Source organism: Mandrillus leucophaeus, unplaced genomic scaffold (assembly GCF_000951045.1).
Source record: "Mandrillus leucophaeus isolate KB7577 unplaced genomic scaffold, Mleu.le_1.0 Scaffold541, whole genome shotgun sequence".
NCBI classification, from domain to species: Eukaryota; Metazoa; Chordata; class Mammalia; order Primates; family Cercopithecidae; genus Mandrillus; species Mandrillus leucophaeus.
Window position 1 is genome coordinate 171467 of NW_012105820.1, and position 5878 is coordinate 177344.

The window sequence follows — 5878 nt, forward strand, 5'->3', positions numbered from 1 at the left end:
CTCCCTGCCCCGAATTTACTATCCTTTCTAAAGCTCTTCACTAGAAATGTACAGCAAGGCTTTGTGCACAGAGAAGTAGTTCTAAGAAGTTGTAAGGCCAAATGGATACATAGTGGATACATGGCCAAGGACACATGTGAAATCCTTTTCCCCCAGAAAATTCAAAATAATATAGGGAGCAGGGAGATGCTTCCTGCTAGAGACCTGGGCGGGCTCTATGATGCCCAGCTTCCAAAGGATGTCACAGCACAAGTGTCCAAATGGAAACTGACTTAGGAAAGGTATGAGTTGAGCGTAGGTTCAAAGTCGGGGTTTACTTCTCACATTCAGGGAGAGAATGAGGATACAAGGGGAAGGGTTTTCTGTGCTAGGATTGCTTGAGAATGAGAAGTAACTATTCCATCATTACTTGTATTGTTCTTTGATACAGTTTACTCTGTGTGAATGATACAGCTCTCCCCTGGGGGAATAAAAGTCTGACCACTTCAACCTTTTCTTTGCCTCTATCTAGTCATTTTCCCTGTGGATTCTTACCTTGGTTATAGTTGCTGTCTTATCCTTCACTTTGAAAGGATTTTCACTGTGAATTGATTCCGAAGTGTTAGGCTGGCCAAAGCATAAAAATGAGTTAGATTGCAAAGTGTTGACCTGGGAGAGGTGATTCCTCCAACTCATCAGGAAGTCAGTAATTACATGCACACTTAAAACAAAGCAAAACAAAAACCTGTGGCCAGGCATGGTGGCTCACGCCTATAATCCCCAGCACTTTGGGAGGCCAAGGTGGACAGATCATGAGGTGAGGAGATCGAGACCGTCCTGGCCAACAAGTTGAAACCCCATCTCTAGTAAAAATATAAAAATTAGCTGGGCGTGGTGCCTCTCGCCTGTAATCCCAGCACTTTGGGAGGCCAAGGCAGGCGGACTCACAAGGTCAGGAGATGGAGACCATCCTGGCTAACATGGTGAAACCCCATCTCTACTAAAAATAAAAAAAAAAATTAACAGGGCATGGTGGCACACGCCTGTAGTCCCAGCTACTCGGGAGGCTAAGGCAGGAGAATCGCTTGAACCTGGGAGACTGAGGTTGCAGTAAGCCAAGATCGCGTCATTGCACTTCAGCCTGGGCTACAAGAGTGAAACTTCATCTCAAAAATAATAATAATAATAAAACCACAGCTTAGAATTGTATGTGTTTTTGTATATAATAGTGGAATAAGAGGGATATAATATGTGCTTGTTAAATATTGACTGGAGAGGCAGCTATGGAACCGTTCAATGTTTTTCAGACATTTTATGCCCACAATAGAGATTGCATCTCAATAAACATACACATATAATATAGATAACAGTCATGAAACAATAAGTATGCTTACTATTATTTTGTGGCATTTTAAATTCAACACTTTTAAAAGGCTGGTCACAGCGTGCAGATTGGAAAATATTTAATGGAATGATCACATGTCTAGGAACTAAGAGATTCAATACCAGATCCACTGACCCAGCTTTATATCACAAAACAAGTTATTTAATCTTTCTGAGCCTAGGTTTCCATATCTGTAGAAAGAAAATAATACTTGTTCTATCTAGAATAAGATTGTTTTAAATTTCAAATTAAGGCCGGGCACAGTGGCTCATACCTGTAATCCCAGCACTTTGGGAGACCGAGGTGGGATGATCATTTGAGTCCAGGAGTTTGAGACCAGCCTGGGAAACATGGTGAGACACCATCTCTACATAAAGGAAAAAAAAATTAGCTGGGCATGGTGGCTCACGCCTGTAGTCCCACCTACTTGGAAGGCTGAGGTGGGAGGATCACTTGAGCTCAGGAGGTTGAGGCTTCAGAGAGCCATAATTCATGCCATTGGATATTGAAGCCTGGGTGACAGAGCAGAACCCTGTCTCAAAAAAAAACTTGTTTGTTTTTTGAGACAGAGTCTCGCACTGTCGCCCAAGCTAGAGTGCAGTGGTGCAATTTCAGCTCACTGCAACCTCCACCTCCTGGGTTCAAGCGATCCTCCTGCCTCAGCCTCCCAAGTAGCTTTGATTACAGGTGCCTGCCACCACGCCCAGCTAATTTTTTGTACTTTTAGTAGAGACAGAGTTTCACCATGTTGGCCAGGCTGATCTCGAACTCCTAACCTCATGATTCGCCCACCCGGGCCTCCCAAAGTGCTGGAATTACAGGCTTGAGTCACTGTGCCTGCCAAAAATTTGTTTAAATCAAATAACGTATGTAAATGTGTTTCAAAGTATAAAGAGGCCGAGCACAGTGGCTCATGCCTGTAATCCCAGAACTTTGGGAGGCCGAAGTGGGCGGATCACTTGAGGTCAGGAGTTCAAGACCAACCTGGCCAAAATGGTGAAACCCCATCGCTACTAAAAATACAAAAATTGCCCAGGTGTGGTGGTGCACAACTGTAGTCCCAGCTACTCGGGAAGCTGAGGCTCAAAAATTGCTTGAACCCAGGAGGCGGAGGTCCCACTGCACTCCAGCTAGGTGACAGAGCAAGACTCAGTCTCTAAAAAAAAAAAAAGTATGAAGAAGTGTAAAGCAGTGGTTTGGTTCTGTTGTGACTTCTGTTTCATGGGAAAGTAATAATTCTTAAATGCCTTTTTTTTTTTTTTTTTTTTTTTTTTAAAGAGAGGAGATCTTACTCTGTTGCCCCGGCTGGAGTACAGTGGATATTCACAGGTACAATTATGGCACACTGCAAGCTCAGGCTCCTGAGCTCCAGCAATTCTGTCATCTCAGCCTCCTAAGTAGCTGGGACTACATGTTTATGCCACCACACTTGGCTAATTTTTTTAAAGTTTTTAAAGAGTTGGAATTTTACTATGTTGCCCCGGCTAGTCTTGAATTCCCGGCTTCAAGGAGTCCTCCTACCTCAGCCTCCTGAGTAGCTGGGATTACAGACGTGAGCCACTGTGCCCCACGAGAGCCGACATGTAAATAATGTTTACTGTGTATCAGGCACCTAAGCTCTGGAATATGTTAAACCCAAATTTAATCTTCAAAACAATCTTGGCCAGGTGCGGTGGCTCACGCCTGTAATCCCAGCACTTTGGGAGCTGAGGCAGGTGGATCACCTGAGGTCAGGAGTTCGAGACCAGCCTGGCCAACATGGTGAAACCCCATCTCTACTAAAAATACAAAAAATTAGCCGAGCATGGTGGCAGGAGCCTGTAACCCCAGCTACTTGGGAGCTTGAGGCAGGAGAATCGCTTGAACCCAGGAGGAAGAGGTTGCAGTGAGCTGAGATTGTGCCACTACACTCCAGCCAGGGTAAGATAGCAAGACTCTGCCTCAAAAAAGGCTGGGCATGGTGGCTCATGCCTATAATCCTAGCAGTTTGGGAAGCCAAGGCAGGTGGATCATTTGAGGCCAGGAGTTCAAGACCAGCCTGGCCAACATGGTGAAACCCTGTCTCTACTAAAAATACAAAAAATTAGCTGGATGAACTGGCACATACCTGCAATCCCAGCTACTCGGGAGGCTGAGGCAGGAGAATCACTTGAACCCGGGAAGCAGAGGTTGTGGTGAGCCGAGATCTCACCACTGTACTCCAGCATGGGCGACAGCGAGACTTCATCTCAAAAAAAAAAAAAAAAAAATCTCGTGAAGGTAGGGTACATTTTATAAATGGTGGTAAATGATGTTCCCAAGGTCACACAGCTGGTAAATGCAAAGAGCTGGGATTCAAATTTAGGCAGTGTGCTTCTAGTTTTCTCTTACCCACTTCAATATAGTGCCTTTTCGTTAATCCCAGGTTTCTTGAGGTGATCTGAGCTTCAGTTGACATCTACCTGTGGATATTCCCCTTTTGAAGACTTTTCCAAGAATGACTTGTCCTTGCCACTGCATCTTTTTCCTGGGTTACTTCCTGGCTCTGTCAGTTTTATGTTTCTGTAATCCAAATTAGGAGGAGCTAATTTGTATGTTATCCTAAACTAGACAGTCTAGGAATGAGTTTGTTTTTTAAAGTGACAGGGTTTTGTTAGTTGCACAGGGTAGACACAAACTCCTTGGCTCAAGTGATCTTCCCACTGCAGCTTCCCAAGTAGCTGGGATTACAGGTATATGTCAGTGTGCCCAGCAAGAATGAGAATTTATCCCCACAAAATGCTGTAATGCATTTGATGATCAAATACAAGTGACTTCACAAAAGTGTGCATATAATTTTAAGAAATTCTTGTTATACCATATTTACATATTATATATACTTCATACCCAGCATTTATATTATAAGCATTTTTTGTTTAGATATTCTTTAACAATATTAATATATTATTAGATGAATGCTAATGTTATTAGATGAATACCTCATAATTTATGTAACCATTTTCCTGCTTTTGGAATTATTTAGATTAGATTTAAAGAGACAGGGTTTTTTTAGTTGCACAGGGTGGACACAAACTCCTGGGCTCAAGTGATCTTCCCACTGCAGCCATAATCCATTTAGATTATTTCCAGTTTTTAAATCATTATGAACAGCACTGCAGTGAAGAGAATTTCCTGTAAATCTTTTTTCACATCTTTGATTATTTCCCTAAATTAAGATTTTATTTATTTTTTTGAGACAGGGTCTCCCTCTGTCACCCAGACTAGAGTGCAGTGGTGCATTCATAACTCAATGCAACCTCAAGCTTCTGAGCCTAAGTGATCCTCCTGCCTTAGCCTCCCAAGCAGCTGGGATCACAGGCATGTGCCAACACACCCAGCTAATTTTTTATTTTTTGTAGAGATGGGGTCTCTGTGTTGTCCCGGCTGGTCTCAAATTGCTGGTCTCAAGTGATCCTCCCATCTCAGGCTCCCAAGTACTGGAATTACAAGTGTGAGCCAGCATGCCTGGCCCCTCGATACTTTGATCTTATGGGACCGCCATTGTATGTGCAGTCTAGTGTTGACTGAAATGGGGCATGCCTGTATACAAAACATTGTTATTAACTGTAGTCACCATGTTGTACAATAGATCTCTTGAACTTGTTTCTCTTGCTTAGCAAAAATTTTGTTTCCTTCTTCCTGGTCACCCCTCTCCGGTCCATTATCTCTCTGATTCTGAGTTTGACTTTTTTAGATTCCACATATTAGTGAAATTATGCAGTATTTGTCTTTCTGTATCAGACTTATTTCACTTAACATAATGTCCTCCATGTTCATTCATGTAACTTAAAATGGCAGGATTTCTTTCTAAGGCTGAATAGTCTTTCATTGTGTTTATATACATTTTCTTTCATCTGTTCATCCATTGATAGACACTTAGGTTGATTCCATATCTTGGCTGTTGTGAATAATGCTGCAGTGAACGTGGGAGTGCAGGTATCTTTTCAACATGCTGATTTCATTTCCTTGTATATATGCCCAGTAGTGGGATTGCTGGATCATATGGTAGTTCTGTTTCCAGTTTTGTGAGAAACCTCCATACTGTTTTCCCTAATAGCTGTGCTAATTTACATTCTCACCAACAGTATACAAAGGTTCCTTTTTTCCACATCCTCTCCAACAGTTTTTTTAATATATCTTTTTAATAGCCATTCTGACAGGTGTGAGTTGATATGGGGTATTTTTGTTTGTTTTTGGTTTTTTGTTTTTTGAGACAAGGTCTCACTCCCATCACCCAGGCTGGAGTACAGTGGCACGATCATGGCTCACTGCATCGTCAACTTCCTGGACTCAGGTGATGCTCCCACCTCAGTTGCCCGAGTAGCTGGGACTACAGGTACGAGCCACCATGCCCAGCTAATTTCATTGTGGTTTTAACTTGCATTTCTCTGACAGTTACCAGTGTTGAGCATTTTTTCATGTACCTATTGGCCATTTGTATGTCTTTGGAGCAGTGTCTTTTGAGTTCTACTCCCATTTCTTTTTTTTTTTTTTGAG

At 42.5% G+C, this 5878-nt stretch overlaps 1 protein-coding gene across 6 annotated transcripts in view; it reads left to right on the forward strand.

Moving 5' to 3' along the window:
• Positions 1-5878, forward strand: part of FAM222B (family with sequence similarity 222, member B) — a 131474-nt gene that overhangs the window by 91099 nt on the left and 34497 nt on the right. Inside the window, exon 3 of one of the 6 annotated variants that reach the window (XM_011997492.1) lies at positions 1661-1666. The exons of the other annotated variants lie outside the window; for them this stretch is intronic. The gene's annotated coding sequence lies outside the window, so the exon portion shown is untranslated. The remainder of the gene's footprint in view (positions 1-1660; positions 1667-5878) is intronic. 6 annotated transcript variants of the gene reach the window in all.